At 39.5% G+C, this 19,381-nt stretch overlaps 1 long non-coding RNA gene across 1 annotated transcript in view; it reads right to left on the bottom strand.

Annotated features, from left to right (window-relative positions):
* LOC116758165 overlaps positions 1-19,381 on the bottom strand; it is a 34,601-nt gene that overhangs the window by 3,484 nt on the left and 11,736 nt on the right. The window lies entirely within an intron of this gene.

Below are 19,381 nucleotides of genomic sequence, written 5' to 3'. Positions count from 1 at the left end.
TTCCCAGTTCCCAGACCAGTTAAATCCCTGTTCCCGGGACCTGATGAAATCCAGCCAATGACTGAATAGAAGAGGCCTTAAGAAATGCTTATCTCGGGCTTCCCTGGTGGCGCAGTGGTTGGGAGTCCGCCTGCCGATGCAGGGGACACGGGTTCGTGCCCCGGTCCGGGAAGATCCCACGTGCCGCGGAGCGTCTGGGCCCGTGAGCCATGGCCGCTGAGCCTGCGCGTCTGGAGCCTGTGCTCCGCAACGGGAGAGGCCACAACAGTGAGAGGCCCATGTACCTCATAAAAAAAAAAAAAAAAAAAAAAAAAAAAAAAAAAAAAAAAGGAATGCTTATCTCACCAGAAAATGCAAGCGACTCACATCTGTTCAAGTGAATGCAACATGCCATTTAAAATACCTAAAAGGGTAATAGCATGGAGAAGAGATGCAAGGAACCCAGGGAACTAGAGCAATAGAATTTGCCGCAGGAAAAAAAAAAATTGTTTAAACCCAGCTTTAAAACAAGTTTCTTCAGCCTTTTCCTTTTCAAGCGATTAGTGTTTCTGCAGATAAAGGATAAAGAGATTTTCAGAATTTAAGCAGATAAGCTGTCTGAGCAATCCTATTAATTATATAGAAGAGTGTGGGTTGACTGCAGACTCTTTACTATATTTACTACCGACTGGTAGTTTTCAAATCTTGAGAGGCTGAAACAAGAGGTAAGCTGGAAACAAAAGTGTCATTATTTTAGGTTGAAAAAAAAAGTATCAACTTTACAGAAGTGATTTTATATCTCAACGCCCTATTGAGGGCATTCAGGTCAGGGCACTTGCTCAGTTGGATCAGTAACTATTTGGACTTGTGATTGTCAACAATTTGTAGAAAAATAGGTAGGGAATATATTATCAATGTCCTTCAACAATCAAGTAACTAACTACATTTCTGAAAGTTTGCAAGAGAATCTTCCATATTCCATGAGTTAAGCTCCGAGTCTGATTTGCCCTTTATATATTGAATTCTTTTTAAAAAGTATTTATTCTGTAAAATATCTAGGAATAAACCTACCTAAGGAGACAAAAGACTTGTATGCAGAAAATTATAAGACACTGATGAAAGAAATTAAAGATGATACAAATAGATGGAGAGATATACCATGTTCTTGGACTGGAAGAATCAACATTGTGAAAATGACTATACTACCCAAAGCAATCAACAGATTCAATGCAATCCCTATCAAACTACCAATGGCATTTTTCACAGAACTAGAACAAAAAATTTCACAATTTGTATGGAAACACAAAAGACCCCGAATAGCCAAAGCAATCTTGAGGAAAAAAAAGGAGCTGGAGGAATCAGGCTCCCTGACTTCAGACTATACTACAAAGCTACAGTAATCAAGACAGTATGGTACTGGCACAAAAACAGAAATATACATCAATGGAACAGGATAGAAAGCCCAGAGATAAACCCACGTACATATGGTCACCTTATTTTTGATAAAGGAGGCAAGAATATACAATGGAGAAAAGACAGCATCTTCAATAAGTGGTGCTGGGAAAACTGGACAGGTACATGTAAAAGAATGAAATTAGAACACTCCCTAACTCCGTACACAAAAATAAACTCAAAATGGATTAAAGACCTAAATGTAAGGCCAGACACCATCAAACTCTTAGAGGAAAACATAGGCAGAACACTCTATGACATAAATCACAGCAAAATCCTTTTTGACCCACCTCCTAGAGTAATGGAAATAAAAACAAAAATAAACACATGGGACCTAATGAAACTTAAAAGCTTTTGCACAGCAAAGGAAACCATAAACAAGATGAAAAGACAACCCTTAGAATGGGAGAAAATATTTGCAAATGAAGCAACTGACAAAGTATTAATCTCCAAAATTTACAAGCAGCTCATGCAGCTCAATATCAAAAAAACAAACAACCCAATCCAAAAATGGGCAGAAGACCTAAATAGACATTTCTCCAAAGAAGATATACAGATTGCCAACAGACACATGAAAGAATTCTCAACATCATTAATCATTAGAGAAATGCAAATCAAAACTACAATGAGATACCATCATCTCACACCAGTCAGAATGGCCATGATCAAAAAATGTACACACAATAAATGCTGGAGAAGGTGTGGAGAAAAGGGAACCCTCATGCACTGTTGGTGGGAATGTAAATTGATACAGCCACTATGGAGAACAGTATGGAGGTTCCTTTAAAAACTACAAATAAAATTACCATATGACCCAGCAATCCCACTACTGGGCATATACCCAGAGAAAACCATAATTCAAAAAGAGTCATGTACCAAAATGTTCATTGCAGCTCTATTTAAAATAGCCAGGAGATGGTAACAACCTAAGTGTCCATTATCAGATGAATGGATAAAGAAGATGTGGCACATATATACAATGGAATATTACTCAGCCATAAAAAGGAATGAAACTGAGCTATTTGTAGTGAGGTGGATGGACCTAGGGACTGTCATACAGAGTGAAGTAAGTCAGAAAGAGAAAAACAAATACCATATGCTAACACATATATATGGAATCTAAAAAAAAAAAAAAAGGTCATGAAGAACCTAGGGGCAAGATGGGAATAAAGATGCAGACTTACTAGAGAATGGACTTGAGGACATGGGGAGGGGGAAGGGTAAGCTGGGACAAAGTGAGAGAGTGGCACGGACATATATACACTACCAAATGTAAAATAGATAGCTAGTGGGAAGCAGCCACATAGCACAGGGAGATCAGCTCGGTGCTCTGTGACCACCTAGAGGGGTGGGATAGGGAGGGTTGGAGGGAGGGAGATGCAAGAGAGAAGAGATATGGGGACATATGTGTATGTATAACTGATTCACTTTGTTATAAAGCAGAAACTAACACAGCATTGTAAAGCAATTATACTCCAATAAAGATGTTTAAAAAAAGAAAGTATTTATTCTGGTTCAATCCCAGGTTTTGTCACCAAAAAAAAAAAAAAGCATTTATTCAATTTTTACTATATGCTTAGAACTGTTATGCAAAACAATGCCACTTTTGATAATAAAATATCCTCTGTGTATGAATCTTCTAAAAGTTTATCCTGAATAAAAAAATTTTTTTAGTTACTACTAATTAAAATCTTTCTAAAGTGATAATATACCCTTCCAGTTCCTAAACAGAGTACTCTGCATATAATTTAAACTTTTCTTCACATTTCAGAAATTCATGAGCACTATTTTATTAAATTCAAACTCAACAAACAAACAATTTAGACCATCTATGATACAGTAATGCCCTCAAGGGCTATTAAGTATGTAGGTCTGTATCCTCCTAAAATTACTGGCTCCAGAATATTATGCTTTCCAAGTTCTGTTTTTAATGGTTTTCTGTCTCCAACTTTGATATCAGCTTCAACTTGCTTCTTCCCTCTAACCTCATGATGAATCTCTCTTCTAACCCAGGAAAACTGAAGGATTCCAGGGGAGCTGATGTCACCACACTCACTTTTATAAACCACTCAACAGATTTCTAACTAAAGAGTGCTCTGTTTCTCTCTTGGGGGATAAAGGCCATGAGCTTCACCTCAGGTGTTTCCCTTGCCAAACAGTGGTCTTTCTCACTGTCCACACAAATCCAAAATTGTTGATACTGGGAATCTGGGGCATGACGGAGTGCCAGGAATGCTGAATTTAAATTATAGCTCTATATTCATGATCAAAATCCACCTTAGCCAATAAGGGCATTTCTACATGGAGACATTTTGAGAAATACTATATGTCCTAGATGTATTAGGGGGAAGGGTGGGACTGGAGAGATAAAAGGAGTCGTTTTTATTGAGCATCTACTACTACACCTACTCCAAAACAGTATTATGAGGTGGTTACAACTGGTGCCATTTACACATGAGGAAGCAAATATGTAGCTTTTCAGAAAGTGTAAGGAGCATGTCCCAATCCCACAGTATGTGTGCAAAGGCAGCACGCCCGTGCAGATCAGCCTGGTGACAAAGCTTTTCTGATTCCAGGGCACCACGCCCCACTGCTCCATCACACTAAAGCTATCACACGTTTTCAGACTGTGGTGAAACAGGTTGATTCCAGATTGTTCATGACAAATGAGAACAGAGCTTCAGGAACATTACTCTCAAGGTATGACAGCTGTTTCTATTTAAGGCTCTCTACCTACAGTGATTAACGCTGTATCAAGTTGCCTAAGCCAGAACACCATTTCACAAAAACCCCTTCGTGTTATGGTTGTGCTTTTGAGTTTTCCAAACGAGGAATGCTTGGCTCCTTGAATTGACTTGTTGGTGCCAGCTCTGGTTCTCCACCTCACCCTTTGAAACCTTCACTATCCCAGCTCCTCCTACAATGGTGCAAGGTCTAATTCCTGTAAAAAAAAAAAAAATCCCTGACTTCATAACTCACTGCAGTTCTGCTTCCCTGATTTAACACTGACTATACAATACCATGCAGCACGTTTGAAAGTAAATGGGGCTTGGGGAGCTCCAGAGGTGGCCAGGGGCTGTCTAGTTCCCAGTGCGCAGAGAATAGGATGTGCCAGTAAACTGGGTCACTTTATAAGCTGTGGGTCATTTTGGTTGCCAATATTTTAGTAACTGCAAATCCAGGAGCTAAAGCATGTTTAGGTCAAAATGCCCTTTACAAATGCACTGCATGGAACTCAGCCACACGGCCCACTCACTGAGGCATCTGACCCAGCTCAGTTACTGAGTTACTCAGTTACTGGAGACTCCCGGGGGCTCCAGGAGACTCCGCATCCAAGGTCTCACCTGCCTCAGCTCAGTCAGATAGAAAATGTGTTTCTTAGGAGCCAACATCTGGCTTCTGGCCCCAGCTCTGACCCCCTAAATAAAGCGCATAACCTCTCAGGCCTGGTTTCCTCTTCTATCATTACAGAAGTGAGCTCAAGGAAATGATTTCTGAAGTCCCTTTGAAATAAATTTTTATGAAAAGCAAATTTAAAGTCACTAGCGATTCCTAGCACATAAGCAGAAACTGCACTCAACCAAAAGAAGTTTGTCAAATATACGGGAAAGGGATAATCCTAGGGAGAAAAGGAGATGCTTAATGAAACCACTAATCCTCAGACCTGAGCGTACATGGTCTCCCTTCCGGCTAACACCACATAAAGCAGATTTAGAATTTATTGCTGCTTTTAGTGCAAAAAGTTGTCATTTCCACGAAACTAATCTTATAGGTTAGTAGTCCATTCGTTCTTCTGTTGGCTTTAATATCTTGACTTTGCCTATCAGTTCTATATATTTTTTGGTCAGCTCTGTGGCAGCTATGTGGCATCACACAGATGACCTATGTGATCAAGAGCTTCAGTTAAACATTTGAGGGAAGTGGCTAGGCACCTCACTTAACAAGCAGCTTTCTGAATGGGATATTCTGAATAATATAGAGCCTGAGGATCTCAGGGTTGGAAAGGACCTTGGAGATCATCTCATCCAGGGCTTCTCACACTTCCAGCTTGGACCCTATCTCCGGGCCCCCCCAAAACCGGTGCCAGGTTGGCTATATCAGAAACTCAGAAACATCTTCTACAGATTCTTGGGTTCCCATCCTCAGAAATGAGTCTAGGGTAGCGTCCTGGAATTTATGTTTTTTTAAGTTTCCCAGTTCATTCAAATTTGTTGCTAGGTTTGAGAATAATGATCTGTAAGAGTGGTCATCCAGTATTTAAATTGTCATTATAAAACTTCTGGTGCTAATCAAGACAGAGTGAACCCATGATAGCCTATCTCTCCCATCGATTATAACTAAAACCTCCAGAGAGAATACAAAAGCTACTAGCTGAGGACTCTGAAAAGTAAACGGTAGCAAATAGACTGAGAAGGGAAGTCAAAACCTGAAGCACAACTGGTATGGCAGTGAGATTACTCGGTTTTTCTTACCTTTATCTCTTGGCTTTGATCCGAGGGTGGGCTGAGTCCTGGAACTGTGCTACAGGTAGAGACAGCAAAAAAATCTGAAAGAAACCCCCTTTTCCAGCCAGAGGATCGGGAAAAGGGGCCCTTAAAGCTGAAGAGTATGGGGAGAATCCCTTTAATTTTTCTTTCTTTTTTCCTCCCAGGCCTCAATGCCAGTCCCAGTCCTAAAGCTTCACTGTCACGATGGCAGCAGCAGTGGTGTGCATCCCTAAAACCCAAACAACCATCTCTCGGTTTGCACAAATCGGGAAAAAGAGTCCCAATGGCCTGAAGAGAATGGGAGGGATTCCTATTATTTTTCTCTCTTCTTTCTCTTCATGCTGCCTAGAAGGCACCCCAGGTTCTCAGAAAGTGCATGGGTTAGAATTCTGGGAGAAACAAAGGCTTACTAGCCAGAAGACTGCAAAAAAGGGCCCCTGGGAGCCACAAAGAGTCGGGGCAAGTTTAAGGATGAGAAAGCTGGAGAAGCAAATCCCTTAATTCTTTTTATTTTCCTTTTTTTTGGAAATCCCTTCATTCTGACTATGAACAAGCACCAATCTCACTCACTCCTGAGTTATGCATGTACAACACAGACCCAAAAAGAAGAGAAAAAGTTTTGAGAACTAAACTATGATATAAATCACTGCCCAAGTAACAGATAAGCAATTGAATGGTGTATGTGTTGGGCAGACAGACAGAGCACGGCAAAAGCTTTGAACTGACATTGCACCCACCACTCTCAGAAGGTAAGATACAACTTGGAATATGAACATAACCAGGCACATGCCTGCTAAAATAAGCAAGCAAATAAAACTTAATGCTCTCCAGAAGATTTTAATAAGGCCCAGAGCCTCAGAGCGTAATATTCAAAATTCCAGAATACAATTCAAAATTACTTGACTTACAAAAAAGCAAAAAACACAGACTAGAGAAAATTGGCCCAATTCTCAAAGGAAAAGAGCACCAACAGATGCCAAACCCAAGACGATCCACATGTTGGAATTAGAGAGTGGCATGGACATATATACCTACCAAATGTAAAATAGATAGCTAGTGGGAAGCAGCCACATAGCACAGGGAGATCAGCTCGGTGCTCTGTGACCACCTAGAGGGGTGGGATAGGGAGGGTGGGAGGGAGATGCAAGAGGGAGGAGATATGGGGATACATGTATACGTATAGCTGATTCACTTTGTTATGAAGCAGAAACTAACACAGCATTGTAAAGCGATTATACTCCAATAAAGATGTTAAAAAAAAAGTGACTATTATAACCATGATCCATGAAGTAAAGGTGGACACTTTTGAAATGAATGGAAATATAGATGTTCTCACCAGAAAAATAGAAACTATAAAGAAGAACAAAGTGGAAATTTCAGACCTAAATAATACAGTTTCTGAAATAAAGAAAATTCACTGGACTGACTTAATAGCACAAACAAAAATTAACATTCCCCAGAGATTTTAGTAGTGCCCAGAATCAATAGAGAGACCAGAAATAGACCCATGCAAATATGGTCAATTGATCTGATACAATTTTTTGACAAACGTGCAAAAGAACTTTAATGGAGAAAGAATAGTCATTTCAGCAAGTAGTGACAGAACAGTTAGACAACCGTATACACAAAACAGTGAACCTCAACATACACCTTATGCCTTATACAAAAATAAACTCAATATGGATAATATGCCTAAATATAAAATGTAAGCCTATCAAACATTTATTTTAAAGGAACCATAGGAGAAAATCTTTGTTACTTTGGGTTAGGAAAAGTTCTTAAATACAACCCCCAAAGCTTGCGTAATCCATGGAAGACATAATTATTAACCTGGACTCCATCAAAATGAAAATCGTGGCGTCATAAAAGGCTTGAAAAATGTTTAAAAAATGAAAAGAACATCACAGACTGGGCAAAAATATTTGAAAAATCACATAACTGATAAAGAACTTGTATCCAGAATATATAAAGAACTCTCAAAACTCAACAATAAGAAAACAATCCAATTTTTAATAGGCAAAAGATTTGAACAGTTTACTAAAGAAGATATATTGATGGCACATGAAAAGATTCTCAACATCATTATTCACTGAGGAAATGCAAATTTAAAACACTTATTAGAACAACTAATTAAAATACCATTATTAGAATGACTAAAATTTTTAAATCAAGAAACTGACTATACCAAATGCTGGTAGATATAGAATCTGGAATTCTCATTCACTGCTGATGAGAATGCAAAATGGTACAGATACTTTGGAGAACAATTTGGCAGTTTCTTAAAAACTTAAACATGAACTTACTTTATGACCCAGAAATTCTCCTCTGGTGTATTTACTTCAAAAAATGAAGAGTTATGTTCACACAAAAACCTGTATGCTACTGTTTGTAGAATTAGTAGTTTATTCCTATTCACTCCAAACTGGAAACAACCCAAATATTCTTGGAATTTATCCTACTTGGTGTTCTTTAAGATTCCTAGATCTGTGGTTTGCTGTCTGACATTAATTTTGGGAAGTTCTCAGTCATTATTGCTTCAAATTTTTTTTTGTTGTTGCTCCTTTCTCTCTTCTGGTATGTTACACCTTTCATAGTTGTCACACAGTTCTTGGATATTCTGTTCCATTTTTTAAGTCTGTTTTCTCTTTGCTTTAGTTTTGGAAATTTCTGTTAATATGTCCTCGTGTTCACTGATTCTTTCCTCAGTTGTGTCCAGTCTACTAATGAGACCATCAAAGGCATTTTTCATTTCTATTTTGGTATCTTTGATTCCTAGCATTTCTTCTTGATTTTTCCTTGGGATTTCCATCTCTCTGCTTACATTACCTGTCTGTTCTTCCATGTTGCTTACTTTTTTCATTAAAACTCTTAGCATATTAACCATAGTTGTTTAAAATTCCTGGACTGACAATTCCAACATTCTTGCCATATCTAAATCTGGCTCTGTCTCTTCAAACTCTGTTTTTTGCCTATTAATATGCCTTGTAATTTTTTGTTGAAAACTAGATATGAGGTACTGAGTAAAAGAAACCCAGTAATGGTTCCCATGAAGGTCTCTACTTGTGGGTTTCTGCTCCAGTAAATTGTGATTCTCTGTATCCACCTATCTGTCTCTCCAATTTTGGGGGCAGTAGTTTTTCCTGTGGCCTCAATTCTCTGATGGGTATAAGAAGAGTTGTTAATTTTCAGTTTGTTCAGCTTTTAACTTGTTGTTAGAATGGAATCATGACCTCCAAGCTCCTTACATGCCATACTGGAAACCAGAAGTCACTTATATATTCTTCAACTGGTTGACGGATGGACGTTGTGGTAGATCTATACAATGAAATACTACTCAGCAATAAAAAGAAACAAACCTTGGATGAGTCAACAATATGGATGAATTTCAAATACACTATGCTGAGTGAAACAAGAACGATGCAAAAGGCTGGATACTGTATGATTTCATTTACATGACATTCTGGAAAGGGCAAAACTTTAGGGGTAGAGAACAGGTCAGCAATTGCCAGTGGTTGGGGTGGTGGTGGATTTGACTACAAAGGGGAAGTACAAAATAATTTTGGAGGATGGTAATTATTGTGTATCTTGATTGTTGTGGTAGTTATGTGAGACTACGTATTTGTCAGAATGCATAAAACTATACAATAAAAAGTTCATAAATTTTAAATAATTTTTAAAAATTGCCATTACAGCACCTCATCTGGGTTGTTTCCAAACTCTGCTTGAAAATTCCCTATGACGGGGAATTTATTCTTTTCAGAAACCACTGATCCTATTAGTACAGAGCTTCCCTATCACTGTGCTGTGAATGGATTACAGATTGCCAAGACAGTAAACATCTCAGCCCTCAGGCAGGTGGGAGTCACTGGACTACTCTTTTCCACAGTGGGCTGTAAAACTTCTTTCATTTTCTATAATTATCATAAAGTGAAAAAGGATGCACTGTGTTATTAGATGGATTAAAGTTTTTTTATACATTGAAACAATATCAGCCTATCTACAATGTCTATTCTTATTGGTCCTTGTTTTTTCTTGAAACACATTTACTCCCTCCTTATATATATGGCAGTTCATCAAGTATTTGAAGATTTGCTATATGTTTTCCTATTCCCACGATCACCAGTTCTTCTCTGAGTAAATGTGTCTGGTTCCTTGGATCTACAAGGAAAACATTTTTATTGAAGCTGGTCTATGATATCTGCCTTCACACATCCAGCAGAGAATGAAAAATACCACCTTTTTTTGCAGACTGAAACTATTACAGGGTCTCGTGATCTTCAAGTTTTGTCATCTAACCGTACTGGCTCCAAAGCCTCTAAGAGTTCGTGGAGCACTTTCAAATTCTAGCATTTGGAGACAACTCACTAGAAGGAATTCACAGAATCAAAATATCACCAAGCAAGTTAACTATAACACAACCACCAGCACCATATCTCAGCATCTATAAAAGGATCCACATCTATAAAAAAGATCCACAGTTGTCACCCTGTATACTTGGCCTCCCTCCAGCACTGTGTCATTCTGTAACTAGAGCTCCTTATTGCCCTGACCCTTTTCTTTCATATATTCATGAGGCAAAACCTCATCTTCCAGGAAATGGGAGACCTTTCTTAGGTTCCAGCTAATCTTCTCAGGAAATTGTTCCTCACTCACAAAACATCTCACCATCTACTTAGCCCACATTCCAGCTGACAGACATTGCCATAACAATATGTATACTCAGCGAGAAATAAATTTTATCTCCTGTGGCTTTATGGAAACTTAGTTGAAATCCCTTGGTCTATGACTTCAGATATAGCAAAGTGGATTTAAGAAATTGGTTTGAAATCTCCCAACCCCAAGACATCCCCTCAATGGATATTTGAAACACACATTGCAAGTTATAACTCAAATTTGATGACAGATGCTTTTTCTAACTTCTGTTTATAACTCCTAAATCAAGGAAATACAAATAAAACAAAGTCTATTTCTATAGGCTAGAGAGAAATTTCTGGATAAGTGAGATTTCTGCTGAACAATTTAAAAGTAGAATTTTGCTTGAATGGATCTATTAAAAATGAGAACAGCTCTGCAGAAGATGCTGAAAAAGAGAATAAGGATACAAGCTGCATTTGCAAAAGACATATCTGATAAAGGGCTGTTATCCAAAATATACAAAGAACTCTTAAAACTCAACAATAAGAAAATTAACAACCCAAGTAAAAGATGGGCAAAAGACCTCAACAGACACCTCACCACCAAAGATACAAAGATGGCAAATAAACATATGAAAAGATGTTCAACATCTTATGTTGTTAGGGAACTGGAAATCAAAACAATAAGATATCACTATACACCTTTTAGAATGGCCAAAATCCAGAAGACTGACAACACCAAATGCTGACAAGGATGTGGAGCAACAAGAACTCTCATTCATTGCTGGTGGGACTATAATACAGTCAATTTGGAAGACTGTTTGCCAGTTTCTCACAAAATTAAACATATTCTTACCATATGCTCCAGCAATTGCACTCCTTAGTATCTACCCAAGGGAACTGAAAACTTTTAAAACCTGCACATGGATGTTTATAGCAGTTTTATTCATAATTGCTAAAACTTGGAAGCAACTGAGATGTCCTTCAGTAGATGAATGGCTAAATAAACTGTAGTCCATCCATATTCAGCACTAAAAAGAAATGAGCTATCAAGCCATGAAAAAATATGGAGGAAACTTAAATGCATATTACAAAGTGAAAGAAGCCAATCAGAAAAGGCTACGTGCTATGTGATTCCAACCATATGACATTCCAGGAAAGGCAAAACTATGGAGGAAATAAAAAGTTTCAGAGGTTAGCGGGGAAAGAGGTTGAATAGACATAGCACAGAGGATTTATAGGGCACTGAAACTACTCTGTATGATAATATGATGATGGGCACATGTCATTATACATTTGTCAAAACTCATAGAATGTAAAACACCTAGAGTGAACCCTAATGTAAACTATGGAATTTGGATGATAATGATGTGTAGTGTAGGTTCATCGATTCCAAAAAATGTACCACTCTATGCAGGATACTGACATTGGAAAAGGCTGTGCGTGTATATGGAAATTCTCTGTACCTTGCGCTCAACTCTACTGTGAACCTAAAATTGCTCTAAAAAATAAAACCTAGTTTTTAAAAAAATGGGTAGAATAGCATTTCAGAAAATTGGAGGGCTTTCAAGTTTCCTGTTACACAAAAGGAAATTGTCACAGCATCTAACAGGTGCCAGGGATACAGCTGCACTCACAACACTGAGGATTTCTGACTCCCTTTGTACCTGTGACGTATTGTAGAATGCCTTCCCTAAAGACCTGAATTTAAAACTCCACCTCCAAGCATCTTCTCCTTCCTCTCCAAACCATCTTCATGTATGACCTGACCACTTTATTCTCTCCTCCATCTTTGTGAACCCATCAGATCAACTAATCTTTCTGAGGTCTTTTTCTTAGCCTTATGCATGGTCTTTCAACTTTAAAGGGCCAGAGGCCTGATGTTTTGGCAGTAAGGAATTTTTTTTAGTTGTTTCGATTTTGTTTTTGTTTTTTACCCTGTATCAGGAACTCTCACTTCATAAAATATCTGGTGCTTTTTCTAATACCTAAATTTTTTTTTTTTTTGGTGGTACGCGGGCCTCTCACTGTTGTGGCCTCTCCCGTTGCGGAGCACAGGCTCTGGACACGCAGGCTCAGCAGCCATGGCTCACAGCCCTAGCCGCTCCGCGGTATGTGGGATCTTCCCAGACCGGGGCACGAACCCGTGTCCCCTGCATTGGCAGGCGGACTCTCAACCACTGCGCCACCAGGGAAGCCCTCTAATACCTAAATTTTATGTAATGGGGCCACAGTAGGAGAAAAGTGTTTTTATGACAATGTGGAATGTCTGCTCTTGTTACTAAAGGACCATCACACTCAAAGGGAAATAAAGACTTAGTCTTCCTAACTAGAAGATAAGAACCTTCAAATTTTAGAGTTAGAAGACACCTTTAAAGTCATTTTGTCAAGCATTTTAGTAAAGAAAAAATCAGAAAGGGGGACCGACTTGCCAAAGGGCACACAGCTCAGTCCATCACAGAGGAAGGACCAGAAACCCAATCTGTTTGTTCCAACCTGGTGCTATTTCCATTTTAGGCATGGCATGAACTTTTTGGTAAAGCCAGTAAAAGGCTTCCAACTATTCAAAAAGTGAACCCAATCCTTATTTTAACATTTTAGATGGAGTATGCTTAAATAAGTAATTTCTTCATGCTGATTTTGTGCTTTCTCTTTTGCTCCTTATCTCAGATCTGGTAGGAATTTAGCCCTTTCAAGACCTCTCAGAACCACTCAGTTAGGGACTTCCCTGGTGGTCCAGTGGGTGAGACTCCGGGCTCCCAGTGCAGGGGGCCCCGGTTCCATACCCGGTCGGGGAACTAGATTCCACATGCACGCCACAACTAAGAAGCCTGCAGGCCGCAACAAAGATCCTGTGTGCCGCAACTAAGACCCGATGCAGCCAAATAAATAAATAGTAAATAAATACGATTATTTTAAAAAACCCACTCAGTTAGATGAATAAATTCAACCAAAAAATTTCAAATGCCTATAGGTACCAACACAGAGGACACAAAGATGAAAAAGATGCTTTCTGTTCCCCTAAGGAGTTCACCATCTCATGAGCCAAAATGACATATGAAAAACCAGCCAAAACTCCTTGAAATGAGGAGCGTGAAAGGAGTGTTTGGGGGCCGGGCAGAGAGCAGGGCGTCCCACCTGGAAAGGGGTGGGTGAGGAGGCCTGCACTGAAGAGGCAGCATCTGAGCAGCTCATGGAAGGCCGAGGAAGATTCCATCGAGGGGGTAGGTTAAGGAGGGGGAGGACATTCCAGGCAGAGGATGGGGCATGAGCAAAGCAGAGAGGCATGAGAGGGCTGGCTATTTTTAGAGAACAGTGATTAGACTGGAGAGGCTGGAAGATAGAATAAAGGAAAGTGGGGCGGTGGGAGGAAAAGTCGGAAAGTTAATTTGGGGCAAGAAGAAGAAACTTGAATGCCGTGTCAAAAGTTTTTAGTAAGATCACACAGTAAGGGGGCACTAACAGGCGTCTTTAAGCTGGAAGCTGCCATCACAAGATCTGTGTTTCGAAAGACAGCTCTCGTAGCAGTGTGAGAGATGGAAGACAGGTGGGGAAAACTCAGTGGGAAGCTTCTGAAAAAGTCTAGGCAAGACATCTGAGCCAGGGTAATAAGAGGAGCAGGGATAAAAAGGACTGGATTCAAAAGAATTTCTGTTGTTGACACAGGTGAACAGTGATAGATGCTAGTTAACCCACGGAAACAGCTCCTAAGATGATCGCATTGATCCACTTTAGAACCCCCGTGAGTGGATTTGCATTTGTCAATTTGCTGTCCCTGTGATACCCGCTTAAGGCGTTTGCACTGCTTCAGGCTCCTCCTAGAGGCTTTGTCTTGGCTGAATAGCGAATGTAGAAACAGCCTCTACTGAACCCAAGGGACCACTGATGTAAATAAAGCCCTGCTAATCTCTCAGGGCAAGATGAAGTTGAGTTGGTACTTTGGCTGCAGAGGCACTCTGACCTGTAGTGATTCTCAGACCTAGTGTCCTCTCTCCCAACTATGTAATGCCGACCAGATCACCTGAAACCTCCCTCAGGGCATTGGCTCTGGAGCAGAGAACCTGGTTCAAGTTCTGACTTCACCATTTACTGGCTGTGTGACCTCACCTCTCAAGCCAGGTTCTTCATCTGTAAAAAGGGAATAATAACACCTATATCCCCCCATTGCTTGAGAGAAACAGAGAGAAAGGGACAGAGAGAGGAGAGAGATCACATCTGAGAGAGAATCAAACACTTGATAATGCTTTTAAGCTGAAAGCATTATGTAAGAAATGCTGTCATCGCTGTAATCAGCAAGTGATGTATGGCCATAAGAACAAAGAGGCCAATACAAAAATGTGAACGACGCAAGTACATCAATTATTTGTTTCTCCAAGTCTCACTCCATTTCAGGGGGGACAGATACATATATATATATATATTTATTTTATCTCTTGGGGAAAAGGAACCATCTTAGTTCACTTAAGTGTTGCTTTGCTCATTTCTCTGCCTTTCATGGATGGGCCGCATGGCCAGGAGCAACCTTTGAATGGTAGTCTTAAATTAATTCTCTCTTTGAAATAACAGCCAATGACAAAATGTCAGACTACTGGTGCATAGAAATAGTGAAAAGCCCTAGTTACTCCAAGAATGTGGCTGACGTTGAATACATTATAGTCCAATTATGTTTCTTTTCCGAGGGGTTTGGATGAGCAGATGAAAGCTGAGATTCCCAGGCCTGTAAATTCTTCGACAGCATATTCCCTCTTAGTGTGGCATGGTTTAGAGCAGTGGTTTCCAAAGTGGAAGGGGGCGCCAGCATCCTAGAGAGCATGTGAAATAATACTAGAGCATGAGAAAAAGAATTAGAACTTTTATTACATTTATTTTTATCTTTTTTAGTGCATAGCATGGAGTGTGTTTTAGAGTGTATATTACAGTAATGTTTATAATTTACATATATATGTACATACATATGTGTGTTGTGTGTGTATGTGTAAACACAAACGTTTACCGAGGGGACAGCGGTCAAATGAATTTGGGAATCAATGTTGTAGAAGGGATTTGAAGTTCAGTCTGGGTTTGAATCTCCCTGTCTCCTTAGTCATCTGTGTTTCCCAATGACTCTCCAGTTTTTAGTTATCCTAGGAGAACGGAGCGGGTAAAGCAGCGTATTCTAGTCCTGACATTGCCACCGACTCACTGTTGACTTAAGTATGTGGCCTTAAACATTACTTAGCTTTCAAGAACTGTATTTATTTCATTCCTCACTCATACAATGGGTATAATAGTATCTTCTTTACAAAGTCATTGAGAGAATTAAATAGAATAAAGTTTATTCTGATTTGGGTATAAAGACAGTGTTTTAAGGCGTGTGTTTAATATCATCGTCCCTTCTTACTCTCTTGCCTGATCTTCTTTGTGTCCTATGTTTCACAACAGCTGACTCATTTATGGCTATTCCTGGGGAACAATGGCGCAGAAACAGTGGGTTCTAGTCCTAATATTACCATTCACTCACTGTTGAGTGAATACTCAACTAGTATTTTTTTTGTTTTGTTTTGTTTTTTCCGGTACGCGGGCCTCTCGCTCCGGACGCGCAGGCTCAGCGGCCATGGCTCACGGGCCCAGCCGCTCTGCGGCATGTGGGATCTTCCCGGACCGGGGCACGAACCCGTGTCCCCTGCATCGGCAGGCGGACTCTCAACCACTGCGCCACCAGGGAAGCCCTCAACTAGTATTGATTGAACACCCTGCCATGTGTCCAACACATGCTTAACATCATCTATTCCTGATAGAATCCAAAAGGCATGTGCATCATTTTTCAGATGAAGCCACTCTATAGCAGTGCTAGTCAACAGAACTTCTGCAATGATGGAAACATGCTATAGCTACGCTGTTCAAGGTGGATGTATGAGCCACAGTGGGTGGTTAGCACTTGGAATATGGCTGCTATGACTGAGGAACCGAATTTTTCATTTCATTTAATTTCAAATACTTTCAATTTAAATAGCCATATGTGACTATTGGCTACTGTATTGGACAGTACAACTGTAGAGATTGCTGAGCTAGCATTCACGTGTAAGGCAAAATTGAGACTGTTATAGGCTGAATTGTCTTCCCCAAATCATATGTCGAAGTCCTAACTGCTGGTACCTCAGAATGAGACTGTATTTGAAAATAGGGCCTTTAAAAGTAAAATGAGGTCATATGACTGGGCCCTAATCCAATATGACTGGTGACTGGTATCCTTATAAAAAGAGGAGATTAGAACACAGACACACACGGCAGAAGACCATCTGAAAACATGTGAAGAAGATGGCCATCTACAAGCCAAGGAGAGAGGCCTCAGAAGATACCAACCCTGCTGACACCTTGATCTTAGATTGCTAGCTCCAGAATTGTGAGAAAATAAATGTCTGTTGTTTAAGCCACCCAGTGTATGGTATTTGTTACGGCAGTTCTAGCAAACTAATACAAAGACCTTTTCACTTCTAGTTCACTTACAACAGACTTTCTCAATAAATTCATCAAGAATACATTCTATCACTCACACACACACAAACAACACAACACACAGAGTTAAAAAAGTAAGATACAAAAAATATATAAGTAACAGTATTTGAATGAAGAAAGCAGTAAATTTATAATTAGGTTTTTTTTTTGTTATTTTTTAATAGATCTTTATTGGAGTATAATTGCTTCACAATACTGTTAGTTTCTGTTGTACACCAAAGTGAATCAGCCATATGCATACACATGTCCCCATATCCCCTCCCTCTTGAGCCTCCCTCCCATCCTCCCTATCCCACCCCTCTAGGTCATTGCAAAGCACCGAGCTGATCTCCCTGGGCTATGCTGCTGCTTCCCACTAGCTATTTTACATTCAGTAGTGTATATATGTTGATGTTACTCTCCTTTAGCCCCGACTTCCCCCTCCCACCCCATGTCCTCAAGTCCATTCTCTATGTCTACATCTTTATTCCTGCCCTGCAACTTTTTTTTTTTTTTTTTTTTTAGATTCCATATATATATGTTAGCATACGGTATTTGTTTTTCTCTTTCTGACTTACTTCACTCTGTATGACAAACTCTAGGTCCATCCACCTCACTAAATATAACTCAATTTCATTTCATTTTTTTTTAAAGCAATTCTTTATTTACTTATTTATTTGGCGTAGCTGCTCTGCAGCATGTGGGATCTTCCCAGACCAGGGCTCAAACCCATGTCTCCTGCGTTGGCAGGTGGATTTTTAACCACTGCTCCACCAGGGAAGTCCTTTGTTTCTTTTTATGGCTGAGTAATATTCCATTGTATATATGTGCCACTTAGTTTCTCATCTCATAGAAGAAATAAAATATGGCTACCAGTTAAATCTATATCTATCTATCTGTGCATAGCTTTTAAATTAGAGGAAGAAGATCATTTCTAAGTCATAAAAGAAAACATGACAAGGAAAACTATTAAATCTAATAAAAGTCCAGAAAAGAAAAAAGAAACATTATTAAAAAAAAATAAAATAAGATGAAAGGAATAAGCCCATATATATCAAAAATCACAATAAATGTGACTAAAGTATCCTTTTAAAAGGTGACTCAAGGGCTTCCCTGGTGGCGCAGTGGTTGGGAATCCGCCTGCCAATGCAGGGGACACGGGTTCAAGCCCTGGTCCGGGAAGATCCCACATGCCGCGGAGCAACGAAGCCCGTGCGCCACAACTACTGAAGCCCGCGTGCCTACAGCCCACGAGCCGCAGCTGGAGAAAGCCCGCGCACAGCAACGGGGACGCAATGCAGCCAAAAATAAATAATAAATTAAAAAAAAAAAAAAAAAGGTGACTCAAGTTATGTAAAACCCAAAATATTGTCACGTGTTAACTCTGGGAAAGAAAGTAGGATTGTGGGAGGGAACTTTTACAATTTACTGTAAATACATCTTTATCATTTAGTCTTTCACGATAAAAATGCATTCCTGTATTACTTGTATAATCAGACAACATTTTTTTAAAGGTCAGAAACATTAGAGTCAAACCCAGATTTTCTGGCTCCAGAAATAGTTCTACTATACACATTGCATTTCCCCTTAAGGGAACTAAACCCCTTCTTTGGGCCTTAACATCTGTACTATAAAATGAAAGTTGTGGGCTACATTTGTGACTTTCAAATTTTGTCTCAATAAAGTATTTTCGAAGCCACTTTGGGGGTTCCGAGAAAGGCTATGTGAGTAGACCACCTATTCATTATAATAGACCACCTATTTATTTCAAGCAGTGAATTTCCTCTTTTATTTGCTTTATATATCAATGTTCCATTTAAGACTATTTATAGAAAATAGCATTATCATTCTAAAAAAAAGCACACGAAAGTTTGAAAGCTACTATCCTGGAAGACTTCTAAAGTACTTTCTAACTTTAACATTCTAGAGCACTCGCCATTTCCCCATTTCTACAACAAATACACTTCTGCATGAAAACATAGACTAGGAAAATCTCATATTAGGTTTTTGCTGTGTTCATATTCGTGAAATTAGCACAACCTTCTTTACAGTTATTTCCAACCAACTCAACCAACTGCTTTGTGGTTATGTAATGAACAGGCTAATATGGCTGATCTGAAGGGCTGGATTTCATATCCCTCTCGGTTGGGTATTACCTACACCTAACCTCAACAGCTAGGTCAACACTACTGGAAAGTGCCTTCCCCTAAGAGACAGATAACCTGGATTTTCATCTGGGACCTACCAAGACTCATTGTTTGGCCTTTAGCAAGTTATGTACCTCAGTTTCCTCAGCCATAACATGGAGAATTGGTCTATTAAATCTCTGAACTTCTTGCCAGCTATCAAATTTTA

The sequence above is a fragment of the Phocoena sinus genome, chromosome 8, assembly GCF_008692025.1.
Source record: "Phocoena sinus isolate mPhoSin1 chromosome 8, mPhoSin1.pri, whole genome shotgun sequence".
Classification (NCBI taxonomy): Eukaryota; Metazoa; Chordata; class Mammalia; order Artiodactyla; family Phocoenidae; genus Phocoena; species Phocoena sinus.
This window is presented reverse-complemented; position numbering and strand designations above follow the sequence as displayed.